General features: G+C 37.5%; 1 non-coding gene across 1 annotated transcript; it reads right to left on the minus strand.

The window, feature by feature from the left end:
* Positions 1 to 700: 700 nt before the first annotated feature.
* On the minus strand, positions 701 to 805 carry LOC115030137 (U6 spliceosomal RNA). Its single transcript, XR_003835762.1, has one exon. It is a non-coding gene; the product is annotated as a U6 spliceosomal RNA (small nuclear RNA).
* Between the last annotated feature and the right edge of the window lie 19,514 nt (positions 806 to 20,319).

Consider the following 20,319-nt stretch of genomic DNA (forward strand, 5'->3'; position numbering starts at 1 on the left):
TTTTATTTCCTGTTGTCTTCTAACTGGGACCCGTGATTTGAGTTTTGTGTCATCTTTCATGATCACAGTCCATACCAGGAAAATCCTCCTCTACAGTTCTGTATCTCCCTGGCTCCCTGGCAACAATATCACTTCCTCCTCCTGTATCACCAGCATTGGGTTTAAGGCTTCCCATTATTGCTAACATGGGTGTTTCATGAGCTCCCATGGACTCCCTTTATTCTGCCTCTTGCACTTTTGTAAGACTCCTGAATCATATTTTTTGTTGTTGTTCCCCCCACACCCAGAGGCCTTGATGACAGAAAATGTGAAACATTTGTTAAAGAACATTCTGTGGAAGCAGTGACAAGTTTCCTAAAATTCCACCCAACTCCTGAATTTTTGCTCATCACTCTACATCACAGACCTGCTTGTTTCTTCTAACTCTTTCTGGGAGTTCTTGGGAGGAAAGTCTTTAAAAATTGAGCAGCCATGAATGCATTATTTTTTTTTCTCTAGGCCCTGGCTGGATGTTCTGTCCATGGTAATAAAGCTTTGAAAGAAGAAATACATTCTGGAGAGTCCTGTCTGCTCCAGCTGCAGATGTGACAGGGAGAATGAGGCTAAGTAAAGATGATGATAAACAAGCTAAATGCCCTGGAATGAGCAACAAAGTGGCTTAGATTTGTAGATGGATTCCTTGAGCTTCTTTTTTAAAAAAAGAAATATGAAATGATTCATGAATTTGCACGTCATGCTTGCACAAGGGCCATGCTAATCTGTGTAATCATTCCAATTTTAGCTTATGTGCTGCCAGAGTAAGCATTCCTGGGGTTCTTTTACCTACCTTAGTTTTTTCAATTAAGAAAACTGAAGTATACTTTACATATAGTAAAATTTGCCTTGCTAGCCTATATCTCTGTGGGGTTTCACAAACACATTCAATAATACAACTTCCACCACAATAAAGATACAAAACTGTTTTATTTGCTTCTCAATAACCCCTGCTAGCTGCTCATTCGTGCTCTGCCTCTGCCCCTATGCCTGCATTGCCTGTTAAGCTAATAGTCTCTTTTCCAGTCTTACAATTTTGCCTTACCAGAATATCATGTGAATGGAATCATATAGTATGCATTTTTGATATGTACCTTTCACCTCATAGTCTAGTACAGTGGTTCTCAACCTTCCTAATGCTGTGACCCTTTAATACAGTTCTTCCTATTGTAGTGACCCCCAACCATCTCATTTTCATTGCTACTTTATAACTAATTTTGCTCCTGTTATGAACCAAAATGTAAATATTTTTGGAGATAGAGTATTGCCAAAGGGGTCATGACTCACAGGTTGAAACAGTGGTCTATCAGATTTATCCATCCATTCCTTTGCACTAGTAGTTTATTCCTAGTTATTACTGACCAATATTCTAATCTGCTTATGCAAACTATTTTATCCATTTTCCATCCACCAGCAAGGGAAAATGTAGTTATCTCCATTTTGGAGATATTATAAAGAAAGCTACTGCCATCAGCCATGCTCAGGTGTTCATGTGAACATTAATTTTCATTTCATCTGGGAGTGGGATGCCAGTATCATGATGAAGTTAAAACTATGGGAAATTGTCAAATGATTTTTATAAAATGTCTGTACTATTTTGTGTCCCAATATTTTCCCACAAGGGAATCATATTAGGTGTTTTATTTATAAGTATTAGCAGACATTAGAGTCATACAAATTTTCTAAAATGCACTCCAAACCAATAATTTGACTAATGAAGCTTTATATTTCCTTGATCATGTTTGGTCTTCTGAAAAGACAGCCTTACATCTATAAAGAGAACTTTTTGGACCCACAGGACACAGAAACCCGAGAGGACATGTTTGAAATAATGACAAATAGGTAATGAGTTTCTGAACATAAATGTCTATTACATTACATTATTTAAGTACTCTAGTAATTAGGAATGTCATAAAACTCTGGGTTCTTATCACTCTAGGAGATACAATAGGAATCTAATAAGGGCCAGTGGTGAGATAAGGACTCCTTGCCATTAGTACATGACTGCAATGTTAGTTGATATGCAGGTGGTGCTCAACTTTTCTGTTTTTTTTTTTTTTTTTAAAGTTTGGAGCAGCCTATTGATTTTGCTGTTGTTGAGCTCCAAGTCCAGAGAAATGGATAGTGCATGTTAACAACAAACCACAACAATCTCCCCTTCCTGAGACCTGCTGCTGCTTGCTGTGTAGGGGGCAACTGCCTGGTAGATGTGAATAATTGATTTTTCAGCTGGCGCCCCAGCGTCAGTCATTTTCATCAGTCAGCAGGCGAAGACATTCTGCAGCTTCTTACTGTCCCTGGCTCTAAGCATGTGACATCTTTGCTTAAGAAGGCCTGCAATGTGGTGACTGCTAATTGCCTGCACTTATAAAGTGAGTTTTCTTAGGCTCTCTTTGTCTCCCTCCAAACTCATTTTAAAGTATATATTACTGGGCTGATTTTATCTCCTGAATTGGATTGGCTGATGAGCTCTGGGCAGCTGTGATTTGTCATATTTTTAGCTCTCAGATGACTGGTGATTAGAAAGCAGACTAAATAGGGGGTATGGTGTTAAAGGTCATGAAGTCATGACCCAATGATCATACTATCAAGCAGCCCCTACTTTGTAACAGTTAATGCAATTCCCCATATTTCTGTCAAAACCAGCCACATGTTTACTAAGATGGGGAACAAAAGGTCTCTTTTCTCAGTTTTTCTTTGAAGGAATCATGTTATATAAGAAAAGTTTCAGTTCTCTAAACTTTTAGAAATGAGGCTATTAGCTTTTTACATGATTAGAACAGCAATACAAAAATATATGAAAAGTAACATAAAAATTAAAATATAACATTTATAAAAGTTTAAAAACTTTCCAAAAACCCATATATGTGCAAACAAATACAATATATGAGTATGTTTTATAACTGAGATTATGCTATTTAGATTATGCTATTTAGACAATTTTCTAAACCTGTTTTCCTTAACAGAATCTTATGATCTTCTTTCTATGTCATTAAGTGGAAGTACATGCCTTTTATTTTGTCATATTTTGGTAAATATAAACAATGGTTAAGTAAGTTTCATTAGCCTGAGGTTATAAGTCCTCATCTGCTTTTTGTTTGGTTTTTTTGAGACTGGCCTCACTGTGTAGATCTGCCTGCCTGGAACTTAGTATGTAGACCAGGCTGGTCTTGAACTCATGAAGATTTGCCTGCCTCTGCTTCTTGAGTGTTGGGACTGAAAGTGTGTGTCATTATACCCACTATACTCAGCTATTAAAAAGAATGAATTTATGAAATTCCTAGCCAAATGGATGGACCTGGAGGGCATCATCTTGAGTGAAGTAACACAATCACAAAAGAACTCACACAATATGTATTCACTGATAAGTGGATATTAGCCCAAAACTTAGGATACCCAAGATATAAGATACAATTTGCTAAACGCATGAAACTCAAGAAGAATGAAGACCAAAGTGTGGACACTGTGCACCTTCTTAGAATTGGGAACAAAACACCCAGGGAAGGAGTTACAGAGACAAAGTTCGTAGCTGTGATGAAAGGATGGACCATTTAGAGACTGCCGTATCCAGGGATCCATCCCATAAGCAGCTTCTAAACGCTGACACCATTGCATACACTAGCAAGATTTTGCTGAAAGGACCCAAATATAGCTGTCTCTTGTGAGATGATGCCGGGGCCTAGCAAACACAGGAGTGGATGTTCACAGTCAGCTATTGGATGTATCACAGGGCTCCCAATGGAGAAGCTAGAGAAAGTACCCAAGGAGCTAAAGGGATCTGCAACCCTATTGTTGGAACAACATGATGTACTAACCAGAACCCCGGAGCTCTTGTCTCTAGCTGCATATGTATCAAAAGATGACCTAGTCGGCCATCAATGGAAAGAGAGGCCCATTGGACTTGCAAACTTTATATGCCCCAATATAGGGGAATGCCAGGGCCAAAAGAATGGGAATGGGTGGGTAGGAAAGTGGGGGGCGCTATGGGGGACTTTTGGGATAGCATTGGAAATGTAATTGAGGAAAATATGTAATAAAAATATTAACAATTAAAAAAAAGAAAATAGTATCAACTTCATGGAGCTGTTGTGGGACAAAATGACTCAAATCATGTAAAATAAGTACTTAGAATGGTGCTTAGTACTTACTAAACACCATAAATGGTTGTTATTCTTAAATTAAATGCTGCCTTAGGGTTTCTAGTGCTGTGATGAAATGCTGTGATCAAAAAGCAAGTTGGGGAGGAAAGGATTTCTTCAGCTTACACTTTGACAGTGTAGTCTGTAACTTACGAAAGGCAAGGCAAAGACTTGGAGGCAAGAGCTGATGCAGAGGCCTTGGAGGGTTATTGCTTTTTGGCTTGCTTTCCATGGTTTGCTCAGGCTGCTTTCTTATATAATCCAGAACCACCAACCCAGGAATGGTGCCACAAACCATCGGCTAGGCTGTCCTCCTGATCATAAATTGAGAAAATGCCTTACAGCTGGATCTCTTGAAGGGATTTCCTCAACCTAGGCTCCTTCTCTCATGACTCTTTTGTGTGTCAAGCTTGACACACAAAACCAGCCAGTATACTTGCTCACTGTGATGTCAATAAGTCTTTTGTTTAGGGTAAGGTGTGGTAGTATACATCTGTAACCTCAATCCCTAGGAAGCTGAGACCAGAGCATCTTAAGTTTGGGGCCAGCCTGGACTACCTAGCAAGACCATCTCAAGATCAAAAATTTACAAACAAAAAAAGTCCCCTAAACTAAAACCTGCAGTGACTTGATATGCCAGGCTGGGTTGGTACCCAAGGTACCTCCCCCTTCTCAGAGGAGAAAGGGAGGGGCTGTATGAGCAGTGGGGCCTGGGAGGAGGGCTGTGATGGAAATGTAAAGTGAATAAATAAATTAATGGAAACAAACAAACAAAAAAGATAAAAGAAAAAACCTAACACTCATTTTGGTTATAGTTTTAGTGGTAATGCTGAGGTTAGAAACATCTTTGGATGATGACACATTTTGTTCATGAAGATTATTGACACTTGATAATTGCAATAAGGCAAAGAGAGTGCTTTAAAGTACAATAAAAATGAGTTTGGTGCAATTGAATCATGTAGTTGTACAATTCCAGAAGTCTCTCATTCTGGCTCTTATCAGAAAATTAGATAGCTGAACACAAATCAGAGTTTGTTTTGTTAGGTTGAAAAGTATGGCAAAATCTGAGAATTAAGGTGACTTGAATGTGAAATTCCAGGCAGTTGTAGTGGTTGTTGACTAAATACTTGGGGAGAGCTTTTCTTATCATTTGAGGGGTAGTTTGCATTGCGTTTTATTAGAGCTATATAGTCAGTAAAGGATCCCTCATCTGTGATTATTTGGAGAAATGTCACAGGATTAGACAAGCAAGAGGCCAGCTGTATTATAAGCAGAAAATTTTGGGTAATGACATATGGTTTCCGGTAAATAAACCCCTGTTTACTTGAAAAATATATACAATGTGTGTTTTTATAAAAAAGAAAAGGGAGCACCAAATTTTGATTTTTTTGTATCAAAAAGCTGAATCTTTTGCCATACCCCTTTAGTAGGAGTTGCTCATTTAACTTTTCTTGACTAATAGAATGTAGTATAGGGAGGGGCTCCAGAGCCGCCATTCTCTTCACATACTGCCCTGGAACTTCCATTTCATAAGGAGGAGTAAGATTAAAAAGCCACAAGGTAGGACAAATTCATCTATGCCGTATGTTCTACCTGAACCAGTCCATAGCTTGGCTGCTACTCAAATAAATATAAGTCCTATAGAGATCAGCAGAACTACATAGTTGACATATAGAATTGTATGAAGTAATAAATTGTTGTTGTTTTATGCCACTGAGTTTTGAGGTGGTTGGTTTATAGCAATAAGCTGAATGCATAATTCTAGAGGATTTTCATCTCAGCTGTGCACATTTTTTTTCCATTAGGAGTGCTTGGCACAGAAAAGAAATCTAAGGCTTTAACAAAGTTCTTTTTATCTCTGATTGCCAATAAGAATGCATCCATCCTACCCACTTCCAAAATTGTGTCTACTTTAGGTTTTTTTTTCTGTATTTCAGAGGAAGAGCACAAGGGTGCAATTTTGGAATTGAGCCCATGTTTATAGAGAGTTCCTTGGACTAGCTGTGAGCTCGTTACATCATTTAGCTCTTTGTGATTTTCATATGTTGAACTCTTACTAAATGTCAGGCAGTTTTTTTGATTTAAAATTTCTAAACTCAATTTCCCCAAGGTTCTGAAATTGCAATATGATTGGGGGTTAGAATCAAGAGGCATTCACAGTGCCATGGAACTTTTTTTCAGAGTTGGTGTAAAGGTTGTAAAACATAAGGAAGTCATTTACCTTTTTTTCCCTGTTTCCTCAGCTGTAGTGCAAGGTGCACAAACGATATCAATTCTAAATTTGTTTCTAATTCAAAACATCTCTGATTTCCTTTCCATGTTGTTTGTTATGAACATTTAAAAAATATTCTATGCATTCCTTAAACTTTAAAGCTTTTAAGATGTTATACTTCTTTGTTGATCTCAGTTTCTAATTCTATGCTGTGATTATTATTATTATTAATATTAATGTTATTATTATTTTGTAATTTAGGCCAAATGAATCCAAATAGGTGTGTGTGTGTGTACTGGTAAATTTGTTGTTTTTACTAATAAATCCATACAACATATACTTTACTAGATTAAATGATTAAACTATAGGATGTTATATATTTAATAAAATTCATAACTATTATCTGTAATACAATTTGATTATATGTTTCACTTATATGATTTATATAGTTGACTTTAACAATCTAGGTCAGCATAGTATAGTATAGTTTCATTCCACATATTTGATAGTTTAATTGACTTTTGTTGGGATAACAGGGATGATTTGGGCAAACGTTATAATTCAATCGGCTAGCTTAGCCTTTTCCACATAGTATTAAATATCCCTCACATCATATATTTGTGTGTGTGTGTGTGTCTGTGTGTGTGTGGTGTGTACCTGTTCAATTTATGGGTCAATTTGCATGAGCCAGTTCTCTCTTTCCACCATTACACTGTCCAGGGTAGCCAGGTCGGATTGTCAGTTTAGAAGTGCCTTTATTCACTGAGTCTTACTGATTCCACATATTGTATGTTTGAGGTTCCCAAGATCACTAAGAAAGAACGAACTCCAATGTGCCAGTACATTTCAATCTTTAGCTGACATTGTATTTGTTATTGTCCTGTAGCCAAAACAAGTCACTTGACCAAGCTCCAATTTTGAGGTTGAAAGATAAGCTTTACTTTTTGATGGGAAGAGCTTCAAAGGGAGGATAGATGTAGAAACATACAAAACTTGTCCTCAAATTTTTCAGTCTATTATGGTATCTAAGACTGTGTGTTTGTTTGATGACCATTGCTATGCCATCTTTCAATGATCAGTAAATGTATTTTAATTTTCTAATCTAAAATTTCTAGAACCATTTCCTTCAGTTTTATAAGATTGATAAAAGCTCCTGTTTTACTTCAAACATAAGTTAATTTTAGAAAACTTATAATGAATAGAAGTAGGAAGGCAGAATCAAAATAATGTCTAATTTTGTCAGCCAGTGATAATTATTATTCTATTACTTGTATAAAAATCTAACATAAGAAAAATGCTCTATTTGTTTGTTTAATTTATTTTCTACGTTTAGTTTTGCAAATTCAGTTTTGGAAATCCCATTCATGTATACAATGAAATATGATCATATCTACTCCCTATTTTACCCTATAACTAACCCTATATTTCCCCCCAAATTCCTTCTCCCAATTTCATGTCTTTTTTCTTTTTAATTAATTAATTTACACTCCAGATTTTTATTCCCCTCTTGATCTACCCTCTGACTGTTTCACATCCCATACCTACTCCCCACCAGGATGTCCCCGCCCCCACCCCACCTGACCTCTAAACTCCCTGGAGCCTCCAGTCTCTTTAGGGTTTGGTGCATCATCTCTGAATGAACACAGACCAAGCAGTCCTCTGTTGTGTATGTGTTGGGGGCCTCATATCAGCTGGTGTATTCGGCTTGGTTGGTGTTCCAGTGTTTGAGAGATCTCAGGGTCCAGACTAATTGAGACTGCTGGTCCTCCTACAGGATCACCCTTCTCAGTTTCTTCCATCTTTTCCCTAATTCAACAACATGGGTCAGCTACTTCTGCCCATTGATGAGGTCACACTGGATTAAGATAAAATGGGTTTTAAATGTAATGGTTTCTTGTCTTTACAAGAAAACATGATATAGGGGAGGTATGTAGAGAATAAGGAGGGGGTGGTCCTGCTAACATAATTCAAGAAATGCCACGGATTGCAAGATATCAAAAGCTAGGAGAAAGGATGAATGTATTTTTAGTGCTATCAGGGGGATAATGAACCTGAGAATATCTTTATTTTACATTTTTAGTTTCTGGACAGCCCCCAACCCAGTTTGTGGTAGTGTGTCATGGAATCTTGGAGGAGTAATATGCTTCCTGACATTATATATTTGTCTTCTAGACCCTCCACTAGAAGGACAGCTTTCTTAAGCCAAGGAGTTGGCTATCTGCATCACTGTTTTATGGCCAGGATAATGGATATTTACCAACTGAATAACTGACTAAATGAATGGGCAATACTGAAGGGTTAGGAGCACAGGTAGGAAAAGAAAAACAAAGAGGAATGCATTGAAAAGGTAAGAGTTAGCTAACATCAACTATGCTAACCTGCTAATAAGTGAACTTTCAAATGGGAGCTGGGGAAGGAATTGAGTTCTGTGTAAAGACAAAATACTGAAATTAGAGTGGAGGAGATGTTCTAAAAGCATAAATACCCAATGGGAAGAACTAGAACATAGTGCATTGAACTTCCACAGGTCATGGAAGTAGCATAATGTAAGCTACCAATTATACCTCAATGCAAGGAGCAAGGTGACATTTGGGTAATATTCATACTTGGTGTTTCCTACATTTTTCTCCTCTGAGTAATAGAAATTGTAGTTTGCTGTAGGAGCACACCTAATGCTAGTATAGTTTTCATCTGAACTCAGTCTTTTCTGACTTTAGGTACCTTTGTTTTAGGAAAAAAAATAATTTCACATTTTTTAAAAATCTAAATGACATATTTTATATTGTTTCTTATTTTATAACTTTTTTCTTTTTCTAAATTTTATTTTATTTTTAATTTAGTTTTTACACTCCATATTCCATCCCCTGTCCCCATCCACCCTCTGACTGCTCCACATCCCACACCTCCTCCCTAACCCACCCTGTCTCCATATGGATGCCCCTAACCCCACCCCACCTGACCTCTAAACTCCCTGGGACCTCCAGTCTCCTGAGGGTTAGGTGCATCTTCTCTGACTGAACACAGACCTGGAAGTCCTCTACTGTATATGTGTTGGATGGCCTCATATCAGCTGTTGTGTGCTGCCTGGTTGGTGGTCCAGTGTTTGAGAGATCTTGCGGGTCCAGATTAATTGAGACTGCTGGTCCTCCTACAGGATCACTCTTCTCCTCAGCTTTTTTCAGCCTTCCTTAATTCAACAACAAGGGTAAGCTGCTCTGTCCATTGGTTGGGTGCAAATATCTGCATCTGACTCTTTCAGCTGCTTGCTGGGTCTTTCAGAGGGCAATCATGATAGATCCCTTTTTGTGAGTGCTCCATAGCCTCAGTAATAGTGTCAGGCCTTGGGACCTCCCCTTGAACTAGAGCCCACTTTGGGCCTGTCGCTGCACCTTCTTTTCTTCAGGCTCCTCTCCATTTCCATCCCTGTAATTATTTCAGACAGAAACAATTAAGGGTCAGAGGTGTGACTGTGGGATGGCAACCCCATCCCTCACTTGATGCCCTGTCTTCCTGCTGGAGGTGGGTTCTATACTTTCCCTCTCCCTACTTTTGGGCATTTCATCTAAGTATCCTCCCTTTGAGTCCTAGGAGTCTCTCACCTCCCAGATCTCTGGTGCATTCTGGAGGATCCCCCCAACCTCTTATCTCCCGAGGTTGCCTGTTTACATTCTTTCTGAAGCCTCAGGACTTCAGTCCTTTTCCATCACTCAATAGCAGATCTGGTTCCCCTCTTCCTGTAGCCCACCAATTCCAGTTAGAAATGTCTAAATGGGAATGGGTATAGTACCATCCACTAGAACATAGAAAACCTATCAATAACTATATAGTCAGTAAAGATAGTCTCTCTCTCCTCCAGCAATTATCCACTGCCAATATCTTCTCAGTATGGGATGTGGAAATAATTTACTATGTCCATGTTGAGATTTTGGCTGACTTGTTCTTGTGCAAGTAACCTTAGTGACTATGAGCTCATGACTGCAATAACCATGCTATGTTCAAAAGATAGCATTTCACTGTATTCCTCATTGCTGGTTTGAATATTCTTTTTAACTCCTCTTTCACAATGTCCCCCAAGTCTGGTGGTGGTGGGGCTATGTCCTGTTTAGGGTTGAGCACCGAGTCTTAGATTAAGAAAGATGTTATTATTATAGATCCCTCTATTGTACGTACACAAAATATATATGCATTCAGAAAGCACTAGAGTTCTATTATTTTAACATACTTATGTCAAATTCCTCTCTATTTTTTCACATTGAGACTTTTCATAAATATTTAGGGTTTAGGTTAAACAAAAATGAACATCCCCAAATATAGTAGCTTAAATAAGACAGAAGCTAGATATAAGATGTTCATTTGTTTCTCAGGTAAAAATCTCAAGGTAATTTAGATTGAAAAAAATTCTGTTTCACCAGGTAGGATTTGAGTGTTAATTTGACAGGACCTGGACCCACCTAGGAGACAAAGGTCTGGACACAAGGGTTAGGATTATTTTTATCTAGTTAGCTTCTGGTCTTGCCTGTTGGAGATTATTTTGAATAGTTTGGGGGAGAAGATCCCCACTCTACAAGTGTTTAGTACCATTCCCTGGGCTACAAACAAAACAAAACAAAACAAAACAAAACAAAACAAAACAAAACAAAACAAAACAAAACAAAACTTTTGATATGAGGAGATGATTTACCTTAAGATCCTGACCACTAAAACGTCCTCTCCACAATATACTTACTGTACCCTTGAACTGTAATAGAAAATAAACCCTTCCTTTATTAACCTGATTTTGTCACATCGAAGTGATAGGACAGCAGCAGACATTCTGTGACTCCAGCTAGTGGAAGAACTTTGCCATCTTCAATACATGACTTCTGGATCTTAGACCAAGGAGGCAGCTATCGTCGTGGCTATTTCTTAGCAAGAAGGTGGATAAAAGGTATCCATAGAAACATATGTATTTTGAGATGAATTAAGAGTTGAGCTTTCTTTTATATCCATCAGCCCAATCTTGGTCAAACAGCTACACCTAGCTGTTAGGGTAGCCAGCCGCATATCAGATTAAACTGTGGAAGACTGCTAGCAAAAGAAAGAAAATGGAAACTGGAAGATGTGTAGCATTTTCTGTTATTTTAACAAAATTATATATGTTTACATCAATTTTCTTCCTTAAGTATGTAGTCCTACTTGGTAAATACTTTTTGCTTTGTTCTGACTTATGCTCATTCCTTTTGGTTGAGGTCATAACACTTCAATTTTCCCTTGGAAAATTCTCAGACCACATTTGTCTATACTTTCCTTTGTAATCGGAAATATATGTGAGCTTGTCCTGATGAGTAGAACATACACCTTCATATTTAATTGCAATTACTGAGATGACAAAGCTTAATTTTTCTCTTGCTGGGATGTCTGACCTGGTAGATTGAAGGATAGGAAGGAATCTTTAGAAGAACACAGAAGTGAAGAATAGAGATTGAGAGAGAAATGGAAATCCTCAGGGCACTGTTTTATCCCCTAGTTCAAACCATTCCTGAAACCATTTCTCCATGAAATTTGAATTAAAAAAAAAAACACACCCTTCTCTGTTTCATTTGTGCCATGTTAAATTAGATTCCTACTAGTTTCAATGGAAAGATGGAATACTAATCCACTAGCTCTTGTTACATTTCAACTCCTTTAGGCTTCATTGCTTTCATTTCTAGGAATGTATGGATTTAAATAATGTCAAGTAAAGTCAAGACTATTCCATGTCAGGGTCTTATTGACAAATTTATTTCTGGGTCTTTGACAACAGATTCTGATGTTGGGTGTTATCAACCATTAATTACTGGATTGTTCTCTTCTTCCTACCCTTCTATTTCTCTTCATTTTTTTCTATATCTAATATATATGAAAGGTACATAGGAGTTAGGTATTATGGAGGGGCAAGTCATGATGGTAGGGGAAGAGGAAGAAGAACATATAAATAAAAATCACTTGCTACTTTAAACCACTGACTTACCTTTATTCCAACTCCCAGTTAGAGTGATTGGATGGTAGAATTGGTCCAGAGTCACAGCAAATTGAAAATTGTCAGTAAGAGAGATGCTTCCGGTATTGTGAGTAGCATGAATAGGATGTTTAGAGCAAGGCCAGTGATTTCCAGCAGAGACCAAGCTATTTGAGTGTCATTAAATTCATTACATGGATTCTTGTGTTGCTTTCACTTTTATTCCATCACCTAACAATTTGAGGGTTAAGGCTAGCTATCTCCCTATGCCTAGGTTCATTTGTGGTTGTTGTTATGTCTGTATCAGCACCAGTGAAAGCTATTGATTAATTACTAAGATATCAGAACAAACAACTGTAAAATCTGCCATGCCTTCTATTATAGTAACTGATGTTGAGGTTGGGCAGTAAAAAGATTTATATACATATAAAATCATTATGACTAATTAAGAAAATTCCAAGATTAAGCCTTTCCTTTTCTCTAAAAGTTTATAGAACTTTAATCATTGATAAAGGAATTGTAGAAAACTAATGATCTTTCAGATGGGGGCAGTTAGTTCTGTATATGATATTGACTTAAGCCTACTGAAGAAGTCTCATAAATTAATCAGAAATTGTGACCATTTCACAAAAAGGGAAATGGTCATAATAAACATAGGTCCTAAAATGACCACCAATATGTTATGCACAATATACCCATTATAAATCTGTGCCCATTTATGGACACAGACCTATTGTAGCTTCCTCTAACAATAACCTAGAGGAGGGTGCTGGGTAAGAAGGGTGGATAGAAGGACTAGCACAGAAACCAGCATCTCCTTTGACTGACTAATACCCTTGGATTCTATTATTTGACATGTGTATGCCAGTAGAGTTCCCTGTGGGAATATTTTCAATAGACTTGAAACTTCTTCTTCATGAATTATTTTGAGCAGTCTGGCTAAATTTCAGCACTATACGAGCACATTACAGTCTTATTCTAAAAAGATGCGGCTCACCATCCCCATAACGGATCTTTTAGCTGACTTTTTGTTATTTTCCCTTGTTATTGTGTCTCGGCAGGAACCATATCGGAGAAAATCAGCAGATCAACAGAATGCTGCTGGTGTGCTGGAGCTTTTGTTTGTGCTTGTGTGCCAGTGTAAACATGAGCAGCATTTCAGCCACCCTCCCAGTGCTCATTATTTGGAGCCATTTCCACAGCATGGTATCCTGCAATACTAAGGAAAAGTTGAGTCCACTATTACTTGAATGAAACTGAGAATAAAAGAATCCATTCTTAGTGCAGAGAAAATTTGTCCATGCTCAAACTGAAGGAAATCACCACAAATAGGCCATCCTTTTTTTTTTTTTATTGTAGTTAAACCCAAGCAGACTTATTCATTGGCCTATAATACTCAATAAATACCTGATTTTTTGGTAATTATTTGAGTAGGTTTTCTTTGGAGATTTCCTTTTATTGTATTTTTGTTTTATGTTGATTTGGAGTTAAAAATAACACTAGCATTTTGAACCCTTAAACGGTAAATGTAACATAGCATTTCACTTCTATTTTATTTGCAAATACTATTGTCCATTTTTCTTTTGTTGGAAAATGAGTTTTGTAGGTCAACTCACATGTATCTGGCTTATTTTTTTTTCCACTCGACCAATCAGAATCACAGCAGGAGGGAAATTCTTTGAGTTATCCAATCAAAACCTACAATGTTTGATACCATTATAACCCTTTTAAAAGAGAAGACTGACATGGATTAACTGTGCTTGTGTATGGGCCTGAGTGCTAAGAGCAAAAGTTAGATCTGTGTTTGAAAGCTGTTAGCACTAAAAATAGTCCCAATAGAAGTTAAATATATCATTTCAGGAAAATAATACCTATTATCATTGCAGTGATGCTGATCTTTTGGGGGGTATCTTCTGAGACTTACATTTTTACTTATATATATTTTAATATATATAGTATCTATAATATATTTTATATATAATACATATGTATATATTATATACATATATATTTCTGCAAACATTTATTGTGACTATACTATGTTCTGGCACTGTAATGGGTTATATAAATAATTAGTCTTTTCCTTTTTTGACAGTTTTGCAAAGATGTTGACCTTATTTTATGGATTAAAAATTCTAATGCCAAGGGCTAGCCTCAGCTTGGAGAGGGATTCTAAAGGAAGAGGTGTTTGAGAGCGGTGAAACAAACAACTCGAAGTCAAATCATGGGTCCAAGCTGAGAGCCTATGTTCTGCTTTTCAGATTGCTCTGTCTGTTCTGCTCTCTCTGCTCCAGAAAACTTTCTCTTGCTATTCTAAAAACTCTTCAGATAGCTATCTCTAGCAGACCAAAAGCCCAGTCTCTCATTTTACATATCAATTCATTCTTTACCACAGGTACCTTTTTTCTTACCCCATGAATCAGCATACCATGATCCAAGCCACTTGATTCTTAGAAAAAGACATCAAGCACAAGCACAGACAATAAGGGTGGGACCCTGCCCTGAATTTACCATTCTGACCATGCCTGGACCTAAATTAGCTCTGTCCCAGGCTGATCTTGAACTCAGGAATCCACCTGCCTTTGTAAGCATAAACAAACAAACAAAAAAACTTAGCTGGATAGGATCTTGCCTTGCAATTGCCACTCCTTACATCTTTTTTATCTCCTTCCTGAGTATCTTTCTGACAAGCTGTCTCATAGTACCGCTGCCTCTGTTCCTTTAGATCTGTTAAGCTCCTTATACAATTCATATTGTATCCTTATATTTTACATAGTTGAGAAATTATATATTTTTGAACTCCTGTTTTCAGTGTTCTTTCCCTCAGCCTTAAGGGCTGTCCTGAAGATAACAGTGTTCTACCGGGTTTTTTTGTTGAGACATAGTAAAGCCCTTGCCTCCTGGACTCATGCTGATTCTGATTATCATGGAGTTATTAAGCGTGGCAGAGAGGTGCATTCCTCAAAGGAGGGATGTGAAAATAAATACACTATTAGAGAAACAAGCCTTTCACCCACAGAAACCATCTATATTCATATAGGTCCATGCCCTGATGGGTATGTTCCAGGTGGCAGGAAACCGTATCATATTGTCCCTTACATGGTCATGCTAGACTCTGCACTTTAAGACTAGAAGAGATTAAATAACTCAGAATTATGAACTGCCAAGTCACAAAGTCAGAATTTGGGCTGGTGTCCACCCAATGTTAAAGCTCATTTTGTTTTCAGCATCATTTGTCTCATCATACAAAATATGCATTACCTACAAAGATAAGCTCTTTTGGTAGAAACCAAGATGTCCATTTTAGTAGAAAGAATTATGTGGAAGTCAAAAGAAGGTGAGGGAAAGAAGCTACTCAGCCATTGGTATTCTGTTGAGTTTCTCTGTTGATTTCACTCTCATTTTAGAATCTTGCATTTAATTACCTGTCAAGCATATATCTTTACTTTGTAGAGGCAAGAGGGTCAGCCCAATTAGTGTTGTTATTTTTCTGTTTAGTTTTCTGAGTATGCTTAGTGCATTTAAAGTCTATCCTCAACAACAACAAGTTCCAGGTACAGTTTCTTAGGAGGAAATCTTTTAACCTTGAGCATCTTGAAGGATTTTTTTTTTTTTGTAACCAAACTGGTGATTCAGTATTAATATCTAATTTAGGCATTGAACTCTTTTTACTTACCTTTCACGGGAGAGTAATGTGACTTCTAAATTTCTTAGACTGTGTTATGTGCTTCCTCAGTAGAACCCAAGGATTTTGTCTCTAAAAGTTGAATGTTGCAACTTTTATTTTTAATGTTGACATTGCTATTCTAGGGTACTTCTTGCCTGTAGGTATAGCCTAGCCTTCCTATACCATGCTCCCAGAAAAAGCAGAATCTTCTTGCTTCCATCCTTGAAAGACAGGGAAAGAGTGAGAGTCTTAGCTCAGTTACCTAGAATGAAACATTGATAAAGTCAACGCTATGCAATTACTTAAGAGATCATTCAAGATTTCTGGCTCAGAATAAATTGCTTCCAATTGAAATGTTCAGATTCTTAACGAGCATGACCTTTACTACGGTTTTCAGGAAGGAGAAAGATATCATTAGATATTGGCTATCTGAATTCAGAACACCATGTAGTTTACAAGATACTTATAAAAAACTTACAACTTTTTGTTATCTTTATTATTTTTCCTATTTTAAAAATGTTTTGATTTTATCTCTAGAAAATTATGAATCTCTTCTCTTATCTGTTGAATATATAAGAATTCTTTGGTTACTTTAATGAATTTTTTAAATATGCTTTAGGATTGGTCCAGACATGTGGTTTGGTTTACCATCTTACTAATCATTGCCTTAGAATTTAACTTACCAAAGTATGAATGCAGTTTCTTAAGGAAGTTGGACTCTTTAATTCAAAAAGTTTTGTTGATGGCTTATCTAACTGTCTGGGAATAAACTCCATTGCATTCTGAAATTAATATAATGGCAACATTATATTATCAAATATTTATGATGTGATGACTCAGTGGATAAAGTACCTGCCATGTAAATATGAGGACCTGGGTTCAGATCCACAGAACTCATGTGAAGTTTGGTGTAGTAGTGTATGCCTATAATCTCTGGACAATTCTGGTAAGATGGAGGGTATTGGCAGGTGAATCCTCTGAAAGCTTGTGGGAGCAGCTAACCTAGCAGACACAGTGTAAAATATAGAACCTTGCCTCAGATGGGATGGAACATGAGGACCAACAACCATGGTTGGATTCTGACCTCCATATTCACGTTGTCTCATGCACATGCTTCTACCTTCATGCATGAACATGTACGCACAGGTGAACATCATGCACTCACATAAAGTTTAAAATAGTTTACAGGTTTCAAAAGTTACTAACTTAGCTGATTCTCAACATCATTGAGAGGTAGGCAGGGAAAGCATTCTATATCTTTTTTTCCACACAGGGAAACTGACAAATTGGTGAAATATCCTCAGTTGCTTGCACAAATTTTCCCTGTTTCTCTACTTATCAACCCAGAGTGAGAATTTCTTCTCCAAAGTTATACTCACAGTGGTTGAAGATGAGATAAAATACATTTATTTCATTTTATTAGTATTGTATTGTAGCCCTCTAATTGATGTCAGGGTCATAGAGGAGTTAGAAAATTATCACTTGAATTAAATGTAGAAGAATGTTTTCAAGAATATTGTAGGTATTATTTTTCAGTTTCAAAGTTCTTATGAAGTTCTTATGGTAGACATTGATTGCTTAGCACTTGATGTGTGATTTTTTTTATTGCTTTGCATGTTACAATTTTGGTAGCAGGAAGCTAACAAAGGTTTGGGATTTTATATGCAGTATAGACATCTTACGGCTAGTTCAGTGCAGTATCTTAAAATGTGTTCAAATAATAAGTAGGGCAACAGTGGAAAGAGAGGCCCATTGGTCGCACAAAATTTATATGCCTCAGTACAGAGGAACGCCAGGGCCAAGAAGTGGGGGTGGGGGGAGGTAGGGGAGTGTGGGGGGGAGGGTATGGGGGGACTTTTGGAATAGCATTGAAAATGTAAATGAAGAAAATACCTAATTCAAAAAATACCCAGAAAAAAAAACATTTCCAGAGGAAGAATCATTCAGAATTCAGAATGAATCACTGGTAAATGTGTTTAAAAAAACATAAAATTCCTAACATAACCTAAGATACACTGAAAAAAAGCAAAATAAAACCAAGGGCCCGATTTGGTTTCATTAAATTTATTTTTCTTTTTTCCCCCTTTGTTTGAGAAAGTCTCAATGTGTAACCCCAGATGGCCTAGAGATCACTGTATAGATTAGGTTGGCCTCATACTTGCAGTGGATCCTGTTTCTGCTTCTTAAGTACCCAGATTGCAGACATGTACCACCCTACTCTAGTTTCTTTGAGCCAGGATCACAAGTAGTGCAGACTGGCCTTGAACTTACTATGTTGCTGAGAATGACCTAGAACTCCAGATCCTCTTGCCTCTGACTCTTGAATACTGGAATTATAGAAATGTGCTACCATACCTGACAAAGTATACTAATTTTTATAATTAATTTGTAGTACTTACTCTATGCATAATCCTACAGAGGATATAAAGAAGCATGGCTTTAACAACATGGCAATTATAGTCTAGACATATGTACTTACATACAAATCATTAAAGCTTGGAAAAAATGGTTCTAGTCAGGGGCAAGAAGTCATAGGATTCTTTTTTTTTCTATAAATATATATTTTCTTGTGATAAAAATACAGAACAAAATGTACGGTTTTAACTGTATGTATGGGCTCTCTTGATCGTCACCTCATGTTTTTGAGACAAAATCTCTCACTAAACTTGGAACTTGTTGCTTTGGTTAGATTGGTTGGTCAGCCAATTCCATGTACATGTCTCTGTCTGTATCCTCCCTCCTCTATACATGCAATGTCTACCATTTTGGGGGAGGAGTGTGAAGATCCAAACTAGTGTTCTTATGCTTGTGTAGCAAGCACTGTACCCACAGAGCCATCTTCCCAGCTTCCATTTAAACCATTTTAGTTGTATATATGAATGATTACTCCCAAACAGACAAAGTAACTCTTGATGGTTCCCATGATATCTGTGAATTTGCCTTTTCTAAGTACCTCATATATGTGTTAGTCCCATTACATTTATCGCAATATTATATTAATAATAAAATAAAATAAAAGCTAAAACATAGGAATTAGACAAAATAAGCAGAAGAAAAAGAGCCTAAGAAAAGACACAAGAGTTGGTTCCAGGACTCCACCAAAAGTAGTCTGCACAGGGGAGAGTGTGCACTAAAGAAGCTAACAGATTCTGGGACAGGCGGGAGCCACAGAGCTTCTGAGGCAGCGCCCTTTTCAGGCTCCAGACATCCGGCCACCTTCCTGGCCAGAGGACAGGTGTCCACACGGCCCCGGAGGCCTTTGCCTCAGCATCAGCAGAAAACATCGTGGTTGCGAGACTCCATCGAAAGTAGTCTGCATAGGTGAGAGTATGGACTACAGAAGCTAACAGCTTCTGTGACAGGTCAGAGCAACACAACTTCTGGGAAAGGTCCTGTTTTGGGCCTTCATTTTTGGCCAGTAGGGAGGTCCGAATGCCAGATATCTGTGCACCTTCCCTGTAAGAGGAGAGCTTGCCTGCAGAGAGTGCTCTGACCACTGAAACTCAGAGGAGAGAGCTAGTCTCCCAGGTCTGCTGATAGACGGTAATCAGAATCACCAGAGGAACAATCTCTAAACAGAGACAACTATAACAACTAACTCCAGAAATTACCAGATGGCGAAAGGTAAACGTAAGAATCTTACTAACAAAAACCAAGACCACTCACCATCATCAGAACCCAGCACTCCCACTTAGCCCAATCCAGGGCACCCCAACACACCGGAAAAGCTAGACCGGATTTAAAAGCATATCTCATGATGATGGTAGAGGTCATCAAGAAGGACTTTAATAACTCACTTAAAGAAATACAGGAGAAAACTGCTAAACAGGTAGAAGACATTAAAGAGGAAGCACAAAAATCCCTTAAAGAATTACAGGAAAACACAACCAAACAGGTGATGGAAATGAATAAAACCATCCAAGACCTAAAAAGGGAAGTAGACACAATAAAGAAAACCCAAAGTAAGGCAACCCTGGAGATAGAAACCCTAGGAAAGAAATCTGGAACCATAGATGCGAGCATCAGCAACAGAATACAAGAGATGGAAAAGAGAATCTCAGGTGCAGAAGATTCCATAGAGAACATTGGCACAAAAATCAAAGAAAATGCAAAATGCGAAAAGATCCTAACTCAAAACATCCATGAAATCTAGGACACAATGAGAAGACCTAAATATGGATAATAGGAGTAGATGTGAATGAAGATTTTCAACTCAAAGGACCGGCAAATATCTTCAAGAAAATTATAGAAGAAAACTTCCCAAACCTAAAGAAAGAGATGCCCATGGACA

This window comes from Mus caroli, unplaced genomic scaffold (assembly GCF_978045245.1).
Source record: "Mus caroli unplaced genomic scaffold, Mus_caroli_1 scaffold_5, whole genome shotgun sequence".
Taxonomy (NCBI): Eukaryota; Metazoa; Chordata; class Mammalia; order Rodentia; family Muridae; genus Mus; species Mus caroli.